Source organism: Salvelinus namaycush, chromosome 36 (assembly GCF_016432855.1).
Source record: "Salvelinus namaycush isolate Seneca chromosome 36, SaNama_1.0, whole genome shotgun sequence".
Taxonomy (NCBI): domain Eukaryota; kingdom Metazoa; phylum Chordata; class Actinopteri; order Salmoniformes; family Salmonidae; genus Salvelinus; species Salvelinus namaycush.
This window is the reverse complement of record NC_052342.1, coordinates 25,203,845-25,228,818: the sequence shown is the minus strand read 5'-3', so window position 1 is coordinate 25,228,818 and position 24,974 is coordinate 25,203,845.

Below are 24,974 nucleotides of genomic sequence, written 5' to 3'. Positions count from 1 at the left end.
ATTATGATTTAGAAGGTAAAACATTTCCAGCACTCCTCTGTGATGCTTTATGAGTCTATAATACGGGGTCTTTAATTTTTAAAATCTTTATTTAACTAGGCAAGTCATTTTAAGAACAAATTCTTATTTTCAATGACTGCCTAGGAACAGTGGGTTTAACTGCCTTGTTCAGGGGCAGAATGACAGATTTTTACCTTGTCAGCTCGGGGATTCGATCATGCAACCATTTGGTTACTAGTCCAACGCTCTAACCACTAGGCTACCTGCCACCCGAGATGGGTCTATAATATGGATCTTTAATATGGGTCTATAATATGGGTCTTTATTATGGGTCTATGGTACAGGGTATATAATATGGGTCTTTAAAATGGGTCTATGATATGGGTCTATATTATTGGTCTATAATTTGAGTTTATAATACGGGGTCTATAATATGGGTCCATATTATATGGGTCTATAGTACGGGGTCTGTAATATGGGTCTATATAATATGGGTCTATATAATTTGATTATTTAATATGGGTCTAAAGTACAGGATCTATAATATGGGTCTATATAATATGGGTCTATATAATTTGAGTATTTAATATGGGTCTATAATATGGGGTCTAAAATATGGGGTCTATAATATGGGTCTATGATATGGGTCTTTAATATGGGTCTATAATTTGAGCCTATAGTACGGGGTCTATATAATTTGAGTATTTAATATGGGTCTATAGTACGGGGTCTATAATATGGTTCTATAATATGGGTCTTTAATATGGGTCTATAGTATGGGTCTATAGTATGAGTCTATAATATGGTTCTATAATACGGGGTCTATATAATTTGAGTATTTAATATGGGTCTATAATACGGGGTCTATAATATGGGGTCTATAATATGGCTTTATTATATGGGTCTTTAATATGGGTCTATAATATGGGTTCTATAATACGGGGTCTATAATATGGTTCTATAATACGGGGTCTATATAATTTGAGTATTTAATATGGGTCTATAATACGGGGTCTATAATATGGGTCTTTAATATGGGTCTATAGTATGGGGTCTATAATATGGTTCTATAATATGGCTTTATTATATGGGTCTTTAATATGGTTCTATAATATGGTTCTATAATATGGGTCTTTAATATGGGTCTATAGTATGGCTTTATTATATGGGTCTATAATATGGTTCTATAATACGGGGTCTATATAATTTGAGTATTTAATATGGGTCTATAGTACGGGGTCTATAATATTGGGTCTATAATATGTGTCTTTAATATGGGTCTATAATATGGGTCTATAGTATGGGGTCTATAATATGGTTCTATAATATGGCTTTATTATATGGGTCTTTAATATGGTTCTATAATATGGTTCTATAATATGGGTCTTTAATATGGGTCTATAGTATGGCTTTATTATATGGGTCTATAATATGGTTCTATAATACGGGGTCTATATAATTTGAGTATTTAATATGGGTCTATAGTACGGGGTCTATAATATTGGGTCTATAATATGTGTCTTTAATATGGGTCTATAATATGGCTTTATTATATGGGTCTATAGTATGGGTCTATAATATGGTTCTATAATACGGGGTCTATAATATGGGTCTATAGTATGGGTCTTTGATATCAAATTTGATTAGTCACATACACATGGTTAGCAGATGTTAATGTGAGTGTAGTGAAATGCTTGTGCTTCTAGTTCCGACCGTGCAGTAATATCTATCAAGTAATCTAACAATTCCCCAACAACTACCTAATACACACAAATCTACAGGGGTGAATGAGAATATGTACATATAAATAAATGGATGAGCGATGGCCGAGCGGAATGGGCAATGTGCAATTGATAGTATAAAATACAGTATATACATACAGTTGAAGTCAGAAGTTTACATACACTTAGGTTGGAGTCATTAAAACTCATTTTTCAACCACTCCACAAACTTCTTGTTAACAAACTATAGTTTTGACAAGTCAGTTAGGACATCTACTTTGCATGACACAAGTAATTTTTCCAACAATTGTTTACAGACAGATTATTTCACTTATAATTCACTGTATCACAATATCAGTGGGTCAGAAGTTTACATACACTAAGTTGACTGTGCGTTTAAACAGCTTGGAAAATTCCAGAAAATGATGTCATGGCTTTAGAAGCTTCTGATAGGCTAATTGACATAATTTGAGTCAATTGGAGGTGTACCTGTGGATGTATTTCAAGGCCTACCTTCAAACTCAGTGCCTCTTTGCTTGACATCATGGGAAAATACAAAGAAATCAGCCAAGACCTCAGAAAATTATTGTAGACCTCCACAAGTCTGATTCATCCTTGGAATCAATTTCCAAACGCCTGAAGGTACCACGTTCATCTGTACAAACAACAGTATGCAAGTATAAACACCATGGGACCACGCAGCCGTCATACCGCTCAGGAAGGAGACGCGTTCTGTCTCCTAGAGATGAACGTATTTTGGTGCGAAAAGTGCAAACCAATCCCAGAACAACAGCAAAGGACCTTCTGAAGATGCTGGAGGAAACCGGTACAAAAGTATCTATATCCACAGTAAAAACGAGTCCTATATCCACATAACCTGGAAGACCGCTCAGCAAGGAAGAAGCCACTGCTCCAAAACCGCCATAAAAAGCCAGACTACGGTTTGCAACTGCACATGGGGACAAAGATAGTTCTTTTTGGAGAAATGTCCTCTGGACTGATGAAACAAAAATAGAACTGTTTGGCCATAATGACCATCGTTATGTTTGGAGGGAAAAGGGAGAGGCTTGCAAACCGAAGAACACCATCCCAACCGTGAAGCACAGGGGTGGCATCATCATGTTGTGGGGGTGCTTTGCTGCAGGAGGGACTGGTGAATTTCACAAAATAGATGGCATCATGAGGGAGAATGATGTGTATATATTGAAGCAACATCTCAAGACATCAGTCAGGAAGTTAAAGCTTGATCGCAAATGGGTCTTCCAAATGTACAATGACCCCAAACATACTTTCAAAGTTGTGGCAAAATGGCTTAAGGACAACAAAGTCAAGGTATTGGACTGGCCATCACAAAGCCCTGATCTCAATCCTATAGAACATTTGTGGGCAGAACTGAAAAATCTTGTGCGAGCAAACCTGACTCAGTTACATGAGCTCTGTCAGGAGGAATGGGCCAAAATTCACCCAACTTATTGTGGGAAGCTTGTGGAAGGCTACCCAAAACGTTTGACCCAAGTTAAACAATTTAAAGGCAATGCTACCAAATACTAATTGAGTGTATGTAAACTTCTGACCCACTGGAAATGGGTCAGAAATAAATCATTCTTTCTACTATTATTCTGACATTTCACATTCTTAAAATAAAGTGGTGATCCTAACTGACCTAAGTCAGGGAATTTGTCAGGAATTGTGAAAAACTGAGTATAAATGTATTTGGCTAAAGTATATGTAAACTTCCGACTTCAACTTTATGATATGAGTAATGTAAGATATGTTAACATTATTAAAGTGGCATTGTTTAAAGTGACTAGTGATCCATTTATTAAAGGGACCAGTGATTGGGTCTCCATGTAGGCAGCAGCCTCTCTGAGTTAGTGATGGCTATTTAACAGTCTGATGGCCTTGAGATAGAAGCTGTTCTTCAGTCTTTCGGTCCCAGCTTTGATGCACCTGTACTGACCTCGCCTTCTGGATGGTAGCGGGGTGAACAGGCAGTGGCTCGGGTGGTTGTTGTCCTTGATTATCTTTTTGGCCTTCCTGTGACATCGGGTGCTGTAGGTGTCATGGAGGGCAGGTAGTTTGCCCCCGGTGATGCGTTGTGCAGACCGCACCACCCTCTGGAGAGCCTTGCGGTTGAGGGGGTGCAGTTTCCGTACCAGGCTGTGGTACAGCCCGACAGGATGCTCTCGATTGTGCATCTGTAAAAGTTTGTCAGGGTTTTGGGTGACAAGCCAAATTTCTTCAGCCTCCTGAGGTTGAAGAGGTGCTGTTGTGCCTTCTTCACCACACTGTCTGTGTGGGTGGACCAATTCAGTTTGTCTGTGATGTGTACGCCGAGGAACTTAAAACTTTCCACCTTCTCCACTACTGTCCCGTCGATGTGGATAGGGGGCTGCTCCCGCTGCTGTTTCCTGAAGTCCACGATCATCTCCTTTGTTTTGTTGACGTTGAGTGTGAGGTTGTTTTCCTGACACCACACTCCGAGGGCCCATCACCTCCTCCCTGTAGGCCGTCTCATCGTTGTTGGTAATCAAGCCCACTACTGTAGTGTTGTCTGCAAACTTGATGACTGAATTGGAGGCATGCATGGCCACGCAGTTGTGGGTGAACAGGGAGTACAGGAGGGGGCTGAGGACGCACCCCTTGTGGGGCCCCAGAGTTGAGGATCAGCATAGTGGAGGTGTTGTTGCCTACCTTCACCACCTGGGGGCGGCCCGTCAGGAAGTCCATGACCCAGTTGCACAGGGCGGGGTTGAGACCCAGGGCCCCGAGCTTAATGATGAGCTTGGAGGTTATTGTGGTGTTGAATGCTGAGCTATAGTCAATGAACAGCATTCTTACATAGGTATTCCTCTTGTCCAGATGGGATAGGGCAGTGTGATGACGATTGCATCGTCTGTGGACCTGTTGGAGCGGTATGCAAACTGAAGTGGGTCAAGGGTGTCAGGTAAGGTGGAGGTGATATGATCCTTGGCTAGTCTCTCAAAGCACTTCATGATGACATAATATAATATGGGGGAAGAATCAGTGTGGAAAAAGATACAAGTTTATTAGTTTATTCTTGTCTCACAGAAGCATTCCTCACACTCTGTGTGTGTGAGTGAGTGAGTGTGTGAGTGAGTGTGTGAGTGAGTGTGTGAGTGAGTGTGTGAGTGTGTGAGTGAGTGAGGTGGTGAGGTGGTGAGTGAGGTGGTGAGTGTGGTGAGTGAGGTGGTGAGTGTGTGAGTGAGTGTGTGTGTGAGTGAGTGTGTGAGTGAGGTGGTGAGTGAGGTGGTGAGTGAGGTGGTGAGTGAGGTGGTGAGTGAGGTGGTGAGTGAGTGAGTGAGTGAGTGAGTGAGTGAGTGAGTGAGTGAGTGAGGTGGTGAGGTGGTATTCAGTGGAATCTCAGTTCGTTATCCGTTGATACCTGTTGGTCCAGTTCCAGCCGGCGAGGTGACAAAACGGCGATGTGTACGTGTTGTATGTATATGCGTGGGTGAAAGAGGGTGTGTGTGTGTGTGTGTGTGTGTGTGTGTGTGTGTGTGTGTGTGTGTGTGTGTGTGTGTGTGTGTGTGTGTGTGTGTGTGTGTGTGTGTGTGTGTGTGTGTGTGTGTGTGTGTGTGTGTGTGTGTGTGTGTGTGTGTGTGTGTGTGTGTGTGTGTCACAAGCAATTGATTCATAGATGAATGTGACCGTTGTAACTGGGAGACTTTTAGTTTCGTGTTTTGTTATGTATCACATTCGAGAGGCCTAACCGGTTGTCACCCCACCGGAGTAAAAAAAAATACTAAACTCAACCCACGTCACAAGATAGAACGTCCGTACGTGTTTGGAGTACAGGTTCTTTGAAAAGCTTTAAACGTGTGTCAAGGTCTTAATAAACATATTTGATTCGTAGTAGAGGCACAAAGCATCACAGAACTCGGGCTGATCTTTTCTGAGGGGTCAAGGGTCAACAGTTTATCTGATCCAGTATATATCTGCGTCTATAAGTTCCACTTCTACTTGGCAACAAAACCACGTTTCGACCGCAATGCAACTAATCCTTCCAAATTGTTACACAACTGTTCAGAATCTACAGAATATAAATATCTTCTGGACTGAATTTAAGAAAGGTGTCATTCAATTATTTGCAATATATCATCGTTGCTCAAGCACACGAAGGGGGACACACCAACAGAATAAAGGATGTTTATTCAAACAGAGTCAAAACAACTACATAATGTGAACCATATTCTCCACCAGCCTGGCCCTGACACAGTTTTGTAAACGAAACAAGTGCACATTTGGTCGGTGCGCACCAGATCCATATCTGAATGAATCATAGACCTCTAGGCTATGTTTCACAATCACACTACAGTACTGTACAGTTTAATAAGTAGAGTACAGTTTAATTCAGTAGAGTACATTTTAATACAGTAGAGTACAGTTTAATACAGTATTGTACAGTACAGTTTAATACAGTAGAGTACAGTTTAATACAGTATTGTACAGTACAGTTTAATACAGTAGAGTACAGTTTAATACAGTAGAGTACAGTTTAATACAGTAGAGTACAGTTTAATACAGTAGAGTACAGTTTAATACAGTAGAGTACAGTTTAATACAGTACAGTACAGTTTAATACAGTAGAGTACAGTTTAATACAGTAGAGTACAGTTTAATACAGTAGAGTACAGTTTAATTCAGTACAGTACATTTTAATACAGTACAGTACAGTTTAATTCAGTACAGTACAGTTTAATACAGTATTGTACTGTACAGTTTAATTCAGTACTGTACAGTTTAATTCAGTACAGTACAGTTTCATTCAGTACAGTACAGTTTAAATCAGTACAGTACAATACAGTACAGTACAGTTTAATTCAGTAGAGTACAGTTTAATTCAGTAGAGTACAGTTTAATTCAGTAGAGTACAGTTTAATTCAGTAGAGTACAGTTTAATACAGTAGAGTACAGTTTAATACAGTAGAGTACAGTTTAATACAGTAGAGTACAGTTTAATACAGTAGAGTACAGTTTAATTCAGTAGAGTACAGTTTAATACAGTATTGTACTGTACAGTTTAATACAGTAGAGTACAGTTTAATTCAGTACAGTAGAGTACAGTTTAATACAGTAGAGTACAGTTTAATACAGTAGAGTACAGTTTAATACAGTAGAGTATAGTTTAATACAGTAGAGTATAGTTTAATACAGTACAGTACAGTTTAATTCAGTACAGTACAGTTTAATTCAGTACAGTACAGTTTAATTCAGTACAGTACAGTTTAATTCAGTAGAGTACCGTTTAATACAGTATTGTACAGTACAGTTTAATACAGTAGAGTACAGTTTAATTCAGTAGAGTACAGTTTAATTCAGTAGAGTACAGTTTAATTCAGTAGAGTACAGTTTAATTCAGTAGAGTACAGTTTAATACAGTAGAGTACAGTTTAATACAGTACAGTACAGTTTAATACAGTACAGTACAGTTTAATACAGTACAGTACAGTTTAATACAGTAGAGTACAGTTTAATACAGTAGAGTACAGTTTAATACAGTAGAGTACAGTTTAATACAGTAGAGTACAGTTTAATTCAGTAGAGTACAGTTTAATACAGTATTGTACTGTACAGTTTAATTCAGTAGACTACAGTTTAATTCAGTAGAGTACAGTTTAATTCAGTAGAGTACAGTTTAATTCAGTAGAGTACAGTTTAATACAGTAGAGTACAGTTTAATACAGTAGAGTACAGTTTAATACAGTAGAGTACAGTTTAATACAGTAGAGTACAGTTTAATTCAGTAGAGTACAGTTTAATACAGTATTGTACTGTACAGTTTAATTCAGTAGAGTACAGTTTAATTCAGTATTGTACTGTACAGTTTAATTCAGTATTGTACTGTACAGTTTAATACAGTATTGTACTGTACAGTTTAATACAGTATTGTACTGTACAGTTTAATACAGTATTGTACTGTACAGTTTAATACAGTATTGTACTGTACAGTTTAATACAGTATTGTACTGTACAGTTTAATAAGGTAGAGTACAGTACAGTTTCATTCAGGAGAGTTCAGTTTAATACAGTATTATACTGTACAGTTTAATTCAGTACTGTACAGTTTAATACAGTACAGTACAGTTTAATACAGTACAGTACAGTTTAATACAGTACAGTACAGTTTAATACAGTATTGTACTGTACAGTTTAATTCAGTACAGTACAGTTTAATTCAGTACAGTACAGTTTAATTCAGTACAGTACAGTTTAATTCAGTACAGTACAGTTTAATTCAGTACAGTACAGTTTAATTCAGTACAGTACATTTTAATACAGTACAGTACAGTTTAATTCAGTACAGTACAGTTTAATACAGTATTGTACTGTACAGTTTAATTCAGTACTGTACAGTTTAATTCAGTACAGTACAGTTTCAGTCAGTACAGTACAGTTTAAATCAGTACAGTACAATACAGTACAGTACAGTTTAATTCAGTAGAGTACAGTTTAATTCAGTAGAGTACAGTTTAATTCAGTAGAGTACAGTTTAATTCAGTAGAGTACAGTTTAATTCACTACAGTACTGTACAGTTTAATACAGTATTGTACTGTACAGTTTAATACAGTATTGTACTGTACAGTTTAATTCAGTAGAGTACAGTTTAATACAGTATTGTACTGTAAGGTTTAATTCAGAACAGTACAGTTTAATTCTGTACAGTACAGTTTAATTCAGTACAGTACAGTTTAATACAGTATTGTACTGTACAGTTTAATTCAGTAGAGTACAGTACAGTTTAATTCAGTAGAGTACAGTACAGTTTAATTCAGTAGAGTACAGTACAGTTTAATTCTGTACTGTACAGTTTAATACAGTATTGTACTGTACAGTTTAATTCAGTATAGTACAGTACAGTTTAATTCAGTAGAGTACAGTTTAATTCAGTAGAGTACAGTTTAATTCAGTAGAGTACAGTTTAATTCAGTAGAATACAGTTTAATTCAGTACAGTACAGTTTAATACAGTAGAGTACAGTTTAATACAGTAGAGTACAGTTTAATACAGTAGAGTACAGTTTAATACAGTAGAGTACAGTTTAATACAGTAGAGTACAGTTTAATTCAGTACAGTACAGTTTAATTCAGTACAGTACAGTTTAATACAGTATTGTACTGTCAGTTTAATTCAGTACAGTACAGTTTAATTCAGTACAGCTTAATTCAGTAGAGTACAGTACAGTTTAATTCAGTAGAGTACAGTTTAATTCAGTAGAGTACAGTTTAATTCAGGAGAGTACAGTTTAATTCAGGAGAGTACAGTTTAATTCAGGAGAGTACAGTTTAATTCAGGAGAGTACAGTTTAATTCAGTAGAGTACAGTTTAATTCAGTAGAGTACAGTTTAATACAGTAGAGTACAGTTTAATACAGTACAGTTTAATTCAGTATAGTACAGTTTAATTCAGTATAGTACAGTACAGTTTAATTCAGTATAGTACAGTACAGTTTAATTCAGTACAGTACAGTTTAATTCAGTACAGTACAGTTTAATACAGTATTGTACAGTACAGTTTAATACAGTAGAGTACAGTTTAATTCAGTATAGTACAGTACAGTTTAATTCAGTAGAGTACAGTATAGTTTAATTCAGTACAGTACAGTTTAATTCAGTACAGTACAGTTTAATTCAGTAGAGTACAGTAGAGTTGTATTCAGTAGAGTATATTAGAGTAAAGTAGGGTACAATACAGTACACTTTACTTTAATGTCTGGACCGGACCAAATCTGAACCAATTATAGATGTCTATGTTTGGGCCAAATATAGACCGGTCCAGACCAGATGTCTGTGGATGTTGAAATCAAGGCTGGTCCGGATCGGACCAAATCTGAATTAAACACAGGCGTCTATGTTTGGGCCAAATAAAGGCTGGTCCGGACCGGACCAAATCTGAATTAAACACAGGCGTCTATGTTTGGGCCAAATAAAGGCTGGTCCAGACCGGACCAAATCTGAAATAAACAAACAAATGTTTCTTGGATGTTGAAATCAAGGCCAGTTCAGACGACACCAACAAAAAAAAGACGTCCAAAAGACGTTGGTAAATGCTTAGTGGGAGGACAAGGTTCAATTCACAATAATGTCTGAAGTCTTGTGAATGAGCAAAGTTTCCAAATGAGACTGTACAAAAGTCTCTCCTCTCTATTCAAACCTGTTTGTAAGAGACGATGCGTGACTTACTTCGCACACAAACATCACATACAGACGCAGATACACAACACGCTGGCTGTGATGCTGTGTGTGTGTTTTTTTTTCAGGTAGCATTTCAACGTCCTGTCTTTTTGTTAACCATGGCAACCAGCATTACAAATAAAGAGATGTGTAGAAAGATGACCATCCTCTGTGTCAGTGGATCCTTTCCCATTTGGTGTAATTTTCATGTCAGTCAAACCAACCTTTTCAACGGATTTCAAGCTCTAGTTGAGCAAAATAAATAGTGTTCTGGACAGAAGATAACCAAAGAAGTCAGATAAACATGGCCAAACTCAGCGCCAGGCGGTTTCTATCCTTAGCCACGTTTCCAAGGAAACGTATGTTCTATTGACAACCGGCTGGAACTCGTTGATGTTTCTCTGTTTGCTACTGAAAGATACAGAATTGTACTTATTAAGTCATAGACCAAATTCACTGCTATATCAAATATATTATCATCAGTGGGGGCTGCTCATAATAATGGCTGGAAAGGAGCATATGGAATGACATCAGACACCATGGAAACCGTAACGTTTGATGTATTTGATACCATTCCGCTCCAGCTGTTACCACGAGCCTGTCCTCCCCAATTAAGGTGTCACCAACCTCCCGTGATCATTAAAACTAACCATCATGGACCCATTGTAAAATTAGAGGTCTATCTCTGTGTAATAATGGTTGCATTGCTGACGCCTGCCAGATCTCACAACGCCTGGATAGGTATTTTAGGTATCAGCTAACCACATCATATGTTATAGCAATCTGTCAGTCGATGACACAATTAATGACGTACCACGCAACCATTGGTTGATACATTCGACGTTCGACGATTGGTTGATACAGATGCCTAGCTCCATCTACTGGGCCGTGGTTTATCCAGCGCTCTGTCCAACAAGCGCTCATAACTTATTGTTTCGACGTCTCGAATAATATCACCAAACCGTGCGCGCGCATTCTCCGGACAGGGGGCAGACTGTGGAAAACGGCACAACCGGGCGTGTGCGAGCTCTGTACAGGCAGACCAATGGACAGGGAAGTGGGTGGCAAACTTAACGACATCCCGACGACTTGAGGGGGCAGTGGGTTCAGAAAAACGACAAAAACGGTATATATATTTTAATAAACTATACCATCACCCGAAAGAACACTTGGCACGTGGGAGCTGCAAAGGGGCACGGCCTCCAGCACAGGCAGACCTCTATCTAAGGCTGCGGAGTGGAGGCACTGCATCTCAGTGCTAGGGGCGTCACTATAGACACCATTCCGGGCTGTATCACAACCGGCCGTGATTGTGAGTCCCATAGGGAAGCGGAGAAGAGTTAGGGGTTTGGTAGGCCGTTATTGTAAAATAAGAATTTGTTCTTAACTGTCTTGCCTAGTTAAATAAAAGGTTAAATAAAAGTGCCTGGCTTTTCATCCATCACTGGAAGCCACCTGCATCCATTATCTCTTTATAAGAGTCTAGCACCCACTCTAGTGGTCTGGTATCAGTACTGCACATTTCTGCCCGATAGGTTTATTGTTCACCTTGTCTGTGTCCCTCCCTGCTTTCACTGTTATTCAGAACGTGTCCAGACAGGCTGTAGGATCAGACAGAAATACCGTTCAGAAACCAGGGAGGGAGACTCCCCATACAGAACAGAAACCAGGGAGGGAGGGAGAGAGACTCCCCATACAGAACAGAAACCAGGGAGGGAGGGAGAGAGACTCCCCATACCGTTCAGAAACCAGGGAGGGAGGGAGAGAGACTCCCCATACAGAACAGAAACCAGGGAGGGAGGGAGAGAGACTCCCCATACCGTTCAGAAACCAGGGAGGGAGGGAGAGAGACTCCCCATACCGTTCAGAAACCAGGGAGGGAGGGAGAGAGACTCCCCATACAGAACAGAAACCAGGGAGGGAGGGAGGGAGACTCCCCATACAGAACAGAAACCAGGGAGGGAGGGAGAGAGACTCCCCATACAGAACAGAAACCAGGGAGGGAGGGAGAGAGACTCCCCATACAGAACAGAAACCAGGGAGGGAGGGAGAGAGACTCCCCATACAGAACAGAAACCAGGGAGGGGGGGAGAGAGACTCCCCATACAGAACAGAAACCAGGGAGGGAGGGAGAGAGACTCTCCATACAGAACAGAAACCAGGGAGGGAGGGAGAGAGACTCCCCATACCGTTCAGAAACCAGGGAGGGAGGGAGAGAGACTCCCCATACAGAACAGAAACCAGGGAGGGAGGGAGAGAGACTCCCCATACAGAACAGAAACCAGGGAGGGAGGGAGAGAGACTCCCCATACAGAACAGAAACCAGGGAGGGAGGGAGAGAGACTCCCCATACAGAACAGAAACCAGGGAGGGAGGGAGAGAGACTCCCCATACCGTTCAGAAACCAGGGAGGGAGGGAGAGAGACTCCCCATACCGTTCAGAAACCAGGGAGGGGGGGAGAGAGACTCCCCATACCGTTCAGAAACCAGGGAGGGAGGGAGAGAGACTCCCCATACAGAACAGAAACCAGGGAGGGAGGGAGAGAGACTCCCCATACAGAACAGAAACCAGGGAGGGAGGGAGAGAGACTCCCCATACAGAACAGAAACCAGGGAGGGAGGGAGAGAGACTCCCCATACAGAACAGAAACCAGGGAGGGGGGGAGAGAGACTCCCCATACAGAACAGAAACCAGGGAGGGGGGGAGAGAGACTCCCCATACAGAACAGAAACCAGGGAGGGAGGGAGAGAGACTCCCCATACAGAACAGAAACCAGGGAGGGAGGGAGAGAGACTCCCCATACAGAACAGAAACCAGGGAGGGAGGGAGAGAGACTCCCCATACAGAACAGAAACCAGGGAGGGAGGGAGAGAGACTCCCCATACAGAACAGAAACCAGGGAGGGAGGGAGAGAGACTCCCCATACAGAACAGAAACCAGGGAGGGAGGGAGAGAGACTCCCCATACCGTTCAGAAACCAGGGAGGGAGGGAGAGAGACTCCCCATACAGAACAGAAACCAGGGAGGGAGGGAGGGAGACTCCCCATACAGAACAGAAACCAGGGAGGGAGGGAGAGAGACTCCCCATACAGAACACCTATATCATGTCAAATCAAATTGATCACATCACATACACATATTTAGCAGATGTTATTGTGGGTGTAGCGAAATGCTTACGTTTGTCTCATTTCACATGTAAGTAGGAAAGAAGATCTATTGATAACGATAATATATGGTGAGAGTTTGTGGTGGTGTTAGAGTGAAGGCGTGTTTAGTTGTGAAACTGTTCAAACATACTCTATTCATATACAGAACAAGAGAGGGATTGTTGTTTCCTTTTCTTTCTAAATCAGTGGAGGGCACACACACACACACACACACACACACACACACACACACACACACACACACACACACACACACACACACACACACACACGTAGGTGTGTATATTGCGACTGATTCTATACTGTCTATTTGTATGTTGTGTGTCTAGATGGCCAACAACTTCTTATCTGTGGTGGGGGAGCCTGACATCTAGTGTTCAGTAACGTGAAGTATAGTAGAATTCTCCTCACTTTCCATTAGGCTGCATTCAAGTCCTAGGTGGAAACTAGGAAATGTCAGACTTGCTAACTGGCTGTAGTTATACACATTCAGTTAGCAAGTGGGAAATGTCAGAGTTTCCTAGTTCCCACTAGGACATAAATGCGGCATATTTTTTTATTTAACTAGGCAAGTCAGTTAAGAACAAATTCTTATTTTCAATGACGGCCTAGGAACAGTGGGTTTAACTGCCTTGTTCAGGGGCAGAACGACAGATTTTTACCTTGTCAGCTCGGGGATTCGATCTTGCAACCTTTCGGTTACTAGTCCAACGCTCTAACCGCTAGGCTACGCTGCCGGCATAACCACGGGTTTAGGGTCATAAAATAGTGTTGAATAAAGAGAAAACAATTCATTCAAAGAAAATGGTGCGATTTTATATTACTTTGAGGTTTTTATTTCATTATTTGAGTCTATCTGGCATTAGTGCATAAAGCCTAAGCTTGTTGGGAAGGGCTCATAAGCTAGCATGTCACGGTAAAGTCTATACCAGTTGTATTCAATCAATCAAATTTATTTAAAAAGCCCTTCTTACATCAGCTAATGTCACAAAGTGCTGTACAGAAACCCAGCCTAAAACCACAAACGGCAAGCAATGCAGGTGTAGAAGCACGGTATTCAGCGCATGTGACAAATAACATTTGACTCGATTTGATTTAGGGCCTAACTGTACGCGGACCAAATAGCCTAAACGCCAATCACCCCCAAAACAAGTTAATGTCAATCCATGGAGGCCCCCCCAAAAAAGTCTGAGTTTGTATTTGTATTTATTAAGGATCCTCACTATTCTTCCTGGGGTCCAGTAACATTAAGGAAGTTATTATAAAATAAGAAATATTACATGACATTACATTTCATAACTTTTCACAACACATTAAGTGTGTTCCCTCAGGCCACTACTCTACTACCACATATCTAAAATACAACATCCATGTGTAGGTGTGTGTAGAGGGCGTGTCTTATCATGTGTACAGTGGCTTGTGAAAGTTTTCACCCTCTTGGCATTTTTCCTACTTTGTTGCCTTACAACCTGGAATTAAAATGTATTTTTTTGTGGGTTTGTATCATTTGATTTACACAACATGCCACTTTGAAGATGCTAAATATTTTTTATTGTGAAACAAGCAAGAAATAAGACAAAAAAACAACTTGAGCGTGCATAACTATTCACTCCCCCTGCTTTAGCAGTATGCTTAGGGTCATTGTCCTGCTGGAAGGTGAACCTCCGTCCCAGTCTCAAATCTCTGAAGACTGAAACAGGTTTTCCTCAATAATTTCCCTGTATTTAGCGCTATCCATCATTCCTTCAATTCTGACCAGTTTCCCAGTCCCTGCTGATAAAAACATATCCACAGCATGATGCTGCCACCACAATGCTTCACTGATATTCTCAGGGTGACGAGAGGTGTTGGGTTTGCGCCAGACATGGCGTTTTCCTTGATGGCCAAAAAGCTACATTTTTGTTTAATCTGAGCAGAGTACCTTCTTCCATATGTTTGGGGAGTCTCCCACATTCCTTTTGGCGAACACCAAACGTGTTTGCTTATTTTTTTCTTTAAGCAATGGCTTTTTTTCTGTCCACTCTTCCGTAAAGCCCAGCTCTGTAGGGTGTACGGCTTAAAGTGGTCCTATGGACAGATTCTCCAATCTCCGCTGTGGAGCTTTGCAGCTCCTTCAGGGTTATCTTTAGTCTCTTTGTTGCCTCTCTGATTAATGCCCTCCTTGCCTGGTCAGTGAGTTTTGGTGGGCGGCCCTCACTTGGCAGGTTTGTTGTGGTGCCATAATGTTTCCATTTTTTAATAATGGATTTAATGGAGCTCCGTGGGATGTTCAAAGTTTTGGATATTTTTTTATAACCCAACCCTGATCTGTACTTCTCAACAACTTGGTCCCTGACCTGTTTGGAGAGGTCCTTGGTCTTCATGGCGCTGCTTGCTTGGTGTTGCCCCTTGCTTAGTGGTGTTGCAGACTCTGGGGCCTTTCAGAACACGTGTATATATACTGCAATATATATACTGAGATCATGTGACAGATCATGTGACACTTAGATTGCACACAGGTGGACTTTATTTAACTAATTATGTGACTTCTGAAGGTAATTGGTTGCACCAGATCTTATTTAGGGGCTTCATAGCAAAGGGGGTGAATACATATGCATGCACCACTTTTCCATTAAAAAATAATAATATTTATTGAAACAAGTTATTTTTTAAATTTCACTTCACCAATTTGGACTATTTTGCGTTTGTCCATTACATGAAATCCACATAAAAATCCATTCAAATTACAGGTTGTCATGCAACAAAATAGGAAAACGCCAAGGGTGATGAATACTTTTGCAAGGCACTGAATGTGTGTCTGTACCTGTGTGTGTGTGTCTCTTCACAGTCCCTGCTGTTCCATAAGGTGTATTTTTATCTGTTTTTAAATCTGATTCTACTGCTGCATCAGTTACTTGATGTGGAATAGTTCCATGTAGTCATGGCTCTATTCAGTACTGTGCTCTTCCCATAGTCTGTTCTGGACTTGGGGACCGTGCAGAGACCTCTGGTGACATGTCTTGTGGGGTATGCATGGGTGTCTGAGCGATGTGCTAGTAGTTTAAACAGACAGCTCAGTGCATTCAGCAATACCTCTCACAAAATCAAGTAGTGATGAAGTCAATCTCTCCTCCACTTTGAGCTATAAGAGATTGACATGCATGTCATTAATGTTAGCTCTCCGTGTATATTTAAGGGCCAGCCGTGCTGCCCTGTTCTGAGCCAGCCGTGCTGCCCTGTTCTGAGCCAGCCGTGCTGCCCTGTTCTGAGCCAGCCGTGCTGCCCTGTTCTGAGCCAGCCGTGCTGCCCTGTTCTGAGCCAGCCGTGCTGCCCTGTTCTGAGCCAACCGTGCTGCCCTGTTCTGAGCCAGCCGTGCTGCCCTGTTCTGAGCCAGCCGTGCTGCCCTGTTCTGAGCCAGCCGTGCTGCCCTGTTCTGAGCCAGCCGTGCTGCCCTGTTCTGAGCCAACCGTGCTGCCCTGTTCTGAGCCAGCCGTGCTGCCCTGTTCTGAGCCAGCCGTGCTGCCCTGTTCTGAGCCAACCGTGCTGCCCTGTTCTGAGCCAGCCGTGCTGCCCTGTTCTGAGCCAACCCTGCTGCCCTGTTCTGAGCCAATTATAATATTCCGAGGTCTTTCTTTGTGGCACCTGACCACGCTACTGAACAGTAGTCCAGGTGTGACAAAACTAAGGCCTGTAGGACCTGCCTTGTTGATAGTGCTGTTAAGAAGGTAGAGCAATGCTTTATTATAGAAAAACTTCTCCCCATCTTAGCTACTGTTGTATCAACATGTTTCGACCATGTCAGTTTACAATCCAGGGTTATTCCAAGCAGTTTAGTCACCTCAACTTGCTCAATTTCCACATGATTTATTCCAAGATTTAGTTGAGGTTTAGTGAATGATTTGTCCCAAATAAAATGCTATTATGTTTAGAAATATTTAGAACTAACTTATTCCTTGCCACCCATTTTTAAACTAACTGCAACTCTTTGTTAAGTGTTGCAGTGATTTTACTCTCTGTAGTAGCTGACATGTATAGTGTTGAGTCATCCACATACATAGACAGACTATCTTTACTCAAAGCCAGTGGCATGTCGTTAGTAAAGATTGAAAAAAAGTAAGGGGCCTAGACAGCTGCCCTGGGGAATTCCTGATTCTACCTGGATTATGCTGGAGAGGCTTCCATTAAAGAACCCCCTCTGTGTTCTGTTAGACAGGTAACTCTTTATCCACAATATAGCAGGAGGTGTAAAGCCATAACACATACGTTTTTCCAGCAGCAAGCTATGATCGATAATGTCAAAAGCCGCACTGAAGCCTAACAAAACAGCTCCCACAATCTTCCGAGTCATCTGATTCAATGAATGATGGAGCTGACTTTTTCCTTTTTTGCCCAAAATGTCAATCAATAAGTTTCATTCAATAAGAGAAAAAGCTGTGAAATGAGAATTGAAAATAAAGAGAAGGGAGGCCCAGAAAAGTAATGTTTGGGAAAGATTTGTTGAAATGGTAAAAGAGGATGATGACAGTGTGTTATGTGTGATGATTGTGAGGCACTGTACAAATTCAACAGTCACAAGAAGGGGACTTCAAATAGGCCTATGGCACGTCAAGGGAACTGTAGCCTAATGTTCAGATGGGTTAAATGGAAACTGACATCTGGACACTGACTGTAGGTCTGTAACCTCTCACATAACCTTAATAAAAACTCCTGCAGAATTAAGCATTTATTGCAGTAAAATGGTACACCAAATGAAGGCTAAATGTTGACTCGGGAAACAGGAGTGGAGAAATATGATTTATTTATTTCAGCATCTTGAGAGTTTAGTTAGATACCTTCTATAGAGATGCTTAATTAGCGCCATAAAAAAGCGGATAGTATTTCAACCACATAAAATATGGATCCGAGACAAACTGAAATCTTAATAATTCATTCTAATCGATTTATGACATTATTCTGGTGAGCAACGATTGATTTAGTCTTCTAGGGGAAACATAGCGACAGAAGATAAGCTTCATGTATCTAATGTCGGAAATTATTAACAGAAACATATCTAAATCAGGCAACAAAAAGATAGTCAAAAACAATTGTTCCCCCGATCTGTAGCCCAAAGCACATTTCTCTATTAGGGGGTTAGAGTCGGGGCCTCAGATGTTCACTTCATCACAATCATCGGGCTGTAGTGGATGGGTGTCCATGAGCAGTACTGGTGTGATGACGAGGGCTCCGTCGTTCTTGCCTGACTTGTTGGTGCAGGGACTGAAGAACGGGAACACAGACTCGCAGAAGGAGGCCAGGAAGGTGTAGATGTGGAGCTTAGCGTCCACGTTATAGAACGATACCTGAACAGGGGAGAAGGGGAAGTTAGTCCACATTATAGAACGATACCTGAACAGGGGAGAAGAAGGGGAAGTTAGTCCACATAGAACGATACCTGAACAGGGGAGAAGAAGGGGAAGTTAGTCCACATAGAACGATACCTGAACAGGGGAGAGGAAGGGGAAGTTAGTCCACATTATAGAACGATACCTGAACAGGGGAGAAGAAGGGGAAGTTAGTCCACATTATAGAACGATACCTGAACAGGGGAGAAGAAGGGGAAGTTAGTCCACATAGAACGATACCTGAACAGGGGAGAAGAAGGGGAAGTTAGTCCACATAGAACGATACCTGAACAGGGGAGAGGAAGGGGAAGTTAGTCCACATTATAGAACGATACCTGAACAGGGGAGAAGAAGGGGAAGTTAGTCCACATAGAACGATACCTGAACAGGGGAGAAGAAGGGGAAGTTAGTCCACATAGAACGATACCTGAACAGGGGAGAAGAAGGGGAAGTTAGTCCACGTTATAGAACGATACCTGAACAGGGGAGAAGAAGGGGAAGTTAGTCCACGTTATAGAACGATACCTGAACAGGGGAGAGGAAGGGGAAGTTTGTCCACATTATAGAACGATACCTGAACAGGGGAGAGGAAGGGGAAGTTAGTCCACATTATAGAACGATACCTGAACAGGGGAGAAGAAGGGGAAGTTAGTCCACATTGTAGAACGATACCTGAACAGGGGAGAGGAAGGGGAAGTTAGTCAACGTTATATAGTAAGATAGACAGGGAGAGAAGAAAGAGGTTTGTGTGCGTGTGCGTGTGCGTGTGCGTGTGCGTGTGTGTGTGGTCAAGGAGGGTTGCACAATTTCCAAGTATTTCAGAAATCCTTGTTGAAGGATTCCTGATTTCCTCCTCATTCCCTCTTGATTCCGGGAGTCTTCAACTGGGATTTATGTAAAACCCTGGAATGTTTTGCAACAACAACAACAAACTGCCGAGTACAAACGTGTGACATCCTACCTGCCCTTTCTCATAATCCACATACACCCCGATCTTCTGTGGTCTGAGGTTGAGAGGCAGCTCAGTGGAGGGATCTGTCCGGAACACATAGTTGTGTTCATCTCTGAGGCTGAGGAACCAGTAGCCGTTGCTAGGGGATACCGTTATCTTCCCCTTCCTGTTGATGGAGCGGCTGGCCACGCCCAGATCCCAGTCAGTCTTCCCGCCCACCTCCACCTGTGAAAAGGTGTACTCAGTTTTGAGGATACAAGCTCAAGTCCATAGTACGAATTAATGAATGAAAATATGAAATGTTAAATAGGATGTAGTTCCTATTCAACAAAAGTGGATGAACAGGGCTTGAAAGGTTCGACATGCTTTCTAAATATAGTAACAATCAAATTATAAAATTACAAACCGTAAGATTTTACTTTCCTTATAACTATAAAATACATACTTGTATGTTTAGTGTTAGAGAAAATTGATCTATTTTCTAAAGCTCTCTCTTGATTAAAACTTCTGCCCCCACCCTTCTGATCATCAGACAGGGCTCTAACCTGGCTTCCTGAATTCGTACAGGACAGGGATCTAGCCTGGCTTCCTGAACTCGTACAGGACAGGGATCTAGCCTGGCTTCCTGAACTCGTACAGGACAGGGCTCTAGCCTGGCTTCCTGAACTCGTACAGGACAGGGATCTAGCCTGGCTTCCTGAACTCGTACAGGACAGGGATCTAGCCTGGCTTCCTGAACTCGTACAGGACAGGGATCTAGCCTGGCTTCCTGAACTCGTACAGGACAGGGATCTAGCCTGGCTTCCTGAACTCGTACAGGACAGGGCTCTAGCCTGGCTTTCCTGAACTCGTACAGGACAGGGCTCTAGCCTGGCTTCCTGAACTCGTACAGGACAGGGCTCTAGCCTGGCTACCTGAACTCGTACAGGACAGGGCTCTAGCCTGGCTTTCCTGAACTCGTACAGGACAGGGCTCTAGCCTGGCTTTCCTGAACTCGTACAGGACAGGGCTCTAGCCTGGCTTTCCTGAACTCGTACAGGACAGGGCTCTAGCCTGGCTTCTTGAACTCTTACAGGACAGGGCTCTAGCCTGGCTTCTTGAACTCTTACAGGACAGGGCTCTAGCCTGGCTTCTTGAACTCGTACAGGACAGGGCTCTAGCCTGGCTTCCTGAACTCGTACAGGACAGGGCTCTAGCCTGGCTTCCTGAACTCGTACAGGACAGGGCTCTAGCCTGGCTTTCCTGAACTCGTACAGGACAGGGCTCTAGCCTGGCTTCCTGAACTCGTACAGGACAGGGCTCTAGCCTGGCTACCTGAACTCGTACAGGACAGGGCTCTAGCCTGGCTTTCCTGAACTCGTACAGGACAGGGCTCTAGCCTGAACTCGTACAGGACAGGGCTCTAGCCTGAACTCGTACAGGACAGGGCTCTAGCCTGGCTTCCTGAACTCGTACAGGACAGGGCTCTAGCCTGGCTTCCTGAACTCGTACAGGACAGGGATCTAGCCTGGCTTCCTGAACTCGTACAGGACAGGGATCTAGCCTGGCTTCCTGAACTCGTACAGGACAGGGATCTAGCCTGGCTTCCTGAACTCGTACAGGACAGGGCTCTAGCCTGGCTTTCCTGAAATCGTACAGGACAGGGCTCTAGCCTGGCTTCCTGAACTCGTACAGGACAGGGCTCTAGCCTGGCTACCTGAACTCGTACAGGACAGGGCTCTAGCCTGGCTTTCCTGAACTCGTACAGGACAGGGCTCTAGCCTGGCTTTCCTGAACTCGTACAGGACAGGGCTCTAGCCTGGCTTTCCTGAACTCGTACAGGACAGGGCTCTAGCCTGGCTTCTTGAACTCTTACAGGACAGGGCTCTAGCCTGGCTTCCTGAACTCGTACAGGACAGGGCTCTAGCCTGGCTTTCCTGAAATCGTACAGGACAGGGCTCTAGCCTGGCTTCCTGAACTCGTACAGGACAGGGCTCTAGCCTGGCTACCTGAACTCGTACAGGACAGGGCTCTAGCCTGGCTTTCCTGAACTCGTACAGGACAGGGCTCTAGCCTGGCTTTCCTGAACTCGTACAGGACAGGGCTCTAGCCTGGCTTTCCTGAACTCGTACAGGACAGGGCTCTAGCCTGGCTTCTTGAACTCTTACAGGACAGGGCTCTAGCCTGGCTTCTTGAACTCGTACAGGACAGGGCTCTAGCCTGGCTTCCTGAACTCGTACAGGACAGGGCTCTAGCCTGGCTTCCTGAACTCGTACAGGACAGGGCTCTAGCCTGAACTCGTACAGGACAGGGCTCTAGCCTGGCTTCCTGAACTCGTACAGGACAGGGCTCTAGCCTGAACTCGTACAGGACAGGGCTCTAGCCTGGCTTCCTGAACTCGTACAGGACAGGGCTCTAGCCTGGCTTCCTGAACTCGTACAGGACAGGGCTCTAGCCTGGCTTCCTGAACTCGTACAGGACAGGGCTCTAGCCTGGCTTCCTGAACTCGTACAGGACAGGGCTCTAGCCTGGCTTCCTGAACTCGTACAGGACAGGGCTCTAGCCTGGCTTCCTGAACTCGTACAGGACAGGGCTCTAGCCTGGCTTCCTGAACTCGTACAGGACAGGGCTCTAGCCTGGCTTCCTGAACTCGTACAGGACAGGGCTCTAGCCTGGCTTCCTGAACTCGTACAGGACAGGGCTCTAGCCTGGCTTTCCTGAACTCGTACAGGACAGGGCTCTAGCATGGCTTCCTGAACTCGTACAGGACAGGGCTCTAGCCTGGCTTCCTGAACTCGTACAGGACAGGGCTCTAGCCTGGCTACCTGAACTCGTACAGGACAGGGCTCTAGCCTGGCTTTCCTGAACTCGTACAGGACAGGGCTCTAGCCTGGCTTTCCTGAACTCGTACAGGACAGGGCTCTAGCCTGGCTTCCTGAACTCGTACAGGACAGGGCTCTAGCCTGGCTTCCTGAACTCGTACAGGACAGGGCTCTAGCCTGGCTTCCTGAACTCGTACAGGACAGGGCTCTAGCCTGGCTTCTTGAACTCTTACAGGACAGGGCTCTAGCCTGGCTTCCTGAACTCGTACAGGACAGGGCTCTAGCCTGGCTTCCTGAACTCGTACAGGACAGGGCTCTAGCCTGGCTTCTTGAACTCTTACAGGACAGGGCTCTAGCCTGGCTTCCTGAACTCGTACAGGACAGGGCTCTAGCCTGGCTTCCTGAACTCGTACAGGACAGGGCTCTAGCCTGGCTTTCCTGAACTCGTACAGGACAGGGCTCTAGCCTGGCTTTCCTGAACTCGTACACGACAGGGCTCTAGCCTGGCTTTCCTGAACTCGTACAGGACAGGGCTCTAGCCTGGCTTTCCTGAACTCGTACAGGACAGGGCTTTAGCCTGGCTTCCTGAACTCGTACAGGACAGGGCTTTAGCCTGGCTTCCTGAACTCGTACAGGACAGGGCTTTAGCCTGGCTTCCTGAACTCGTACAGGACAGGGCTCTAGCCTGGCTTCTTGAACTCGTACAGGACAGGGCTCTAGCCTGGCTTCTTGAACTCGTACAGGACAGGGCTCTAGCCTGGCTTCTTGAACTCGTACAGGACAGGGCTCTAGCCTGGCTTCCTGAACTCGTACAGGACAGGGCTCTAGCCTGGCTTCCTGAACTCGTACAGGACAGGGCTCTAGCCTGGCTTCCTGAACTCGTACAGGACAGGGCTCTAGCCTGGCTTCCTGAACTCGTACAGGACAGGGCTCTAGCCTGGCTTCCTGAACTCGTACAGGACAGGGCTCTAGCCTGGCTTCCTGAACTCGTACAGGACAGGGCTCTAGCCTGGCTTCCTGAACTCGTACAGGACAGGGCTCTAGCCTGGCTTCCTGAACTCGTACAGGACAGGGCTTTAGCCTGGCTTCCTGAACAGGACAGGGCTCTAGCCTGGCTTCCTGAACAGGACAGGGCTCTAGCCTGGCTTCCTGAACTCGTACAGGACAGGGCTCTAGCCTGGCTTCCTGAACTCATTAGGAACTGGCCTTTTATGTCATATTAATCTTGTCCGTCTGTGACAAACACAAAGTGGTTTTGTTTCACATCTACAAATAATGTAAAAGATTTTGTTTTATTAAACTTGATATCAAACCATTTCTGTTTGTCATAGAATGACTTTCTTAGCTTTCCAGCGCTATGCTGCTTGTGAGGCTGTGATGTGTCCTTCCGCCACAAACTGACAGTCTGACCAGAGAATGAAAGTGTAGGGCCAATGGCTGTTTATATGTAACCCAATACCTCAGAGTCTTCCAAGATGAATTCAATGGCTGTGAATATGTAACTCAATACTGCAGAGTCTTCCTGAGACACATTCAATGCGAGCTGGCAAGCGGGGCTCTCAGACAAAACTGTTGTGAATTGAATTGGCTTAACAGAAGCTGATTTATAAGCAAATTACCTCGATAAAACAAATTATAACGAAACTCTCCAGAATCGGCGAGTTGACATTTAAGAGAATTATTTTAAAAAGATTTACAAATAAAATCCTACGCTATTCTATTCTATCCTAAAATAGAACAAGAAATAGACATAAATGGACAAACTAAAAGGTAAAATAGAAAGATTTAAGATCCAGGATCGACACGGCTAAATGAGGATCCAGGATCAACACGGCTAAGTGAGGATCCAGGATCAACACGGCTAAATGAGGATCCAGGATCAACACGGCTAAATGAGGATCCAGGATTAACACGGCTAAATGAGGATCCAGGATCAACACGGCTAAATGAGGATCCAGGATTAACACGGCTAAATGATGATACAGGATCAACACGGCTAAATGATGATCCAGGATCAACACGGCTAAGTGAGGATCCAGGATCAACACGGCTAAATGATGATCCAGGATCAACACGGCTAAATGATGATCCAGGATCAACACGGCTAAATGAGGATCCAGGATCAACACGGCTAAATGATGATCCAGGATCAACACGGCTAAATGAGGATCCAGGATCGACAGCTAAATGAGGATCCAGGATCAACACGGCTAGATGATGATCCAGGATCAACACGGCTAAGTGAGGATCCAGGATTAACACGGCTAAATGATGATCCAGGATTAACACGGCTAAATGATGATCCAGGATTAACACGGCTAAATGAGGATCCAAGATCAACACGGCTAAATGAGGATCCAAGATCAACACGGCTAAATGAGGATCCAGGATCAACACGGCTAAATGAGGATCCAGGATCAACACGGCTAAATGATGATCCAGGATCAACACGGCTAAATGAGGATCCAGGATCAACACGGCTAAATGATGATCCAGGATCAACACGGCTAAATGAGGATCCAGGATCAACACGGCTAAATGAGGATACAGGATTAACACGGCTAAATGATGATCCAGGATCAACACGGCTAAATGAGGATCCAGGATCAACACGGCTAAATGAGGATACAGGATTAACACGGCTAAATGAGGATCCAGGATCAACACGGCTAAATGATGATCCAGGATCAACACGGCTAAATGAGGATCCAGGATCAACACGGCTAATGTGATGGATCAGAGATCAACACGGCTAAATGAGGATCCAGGATCAACA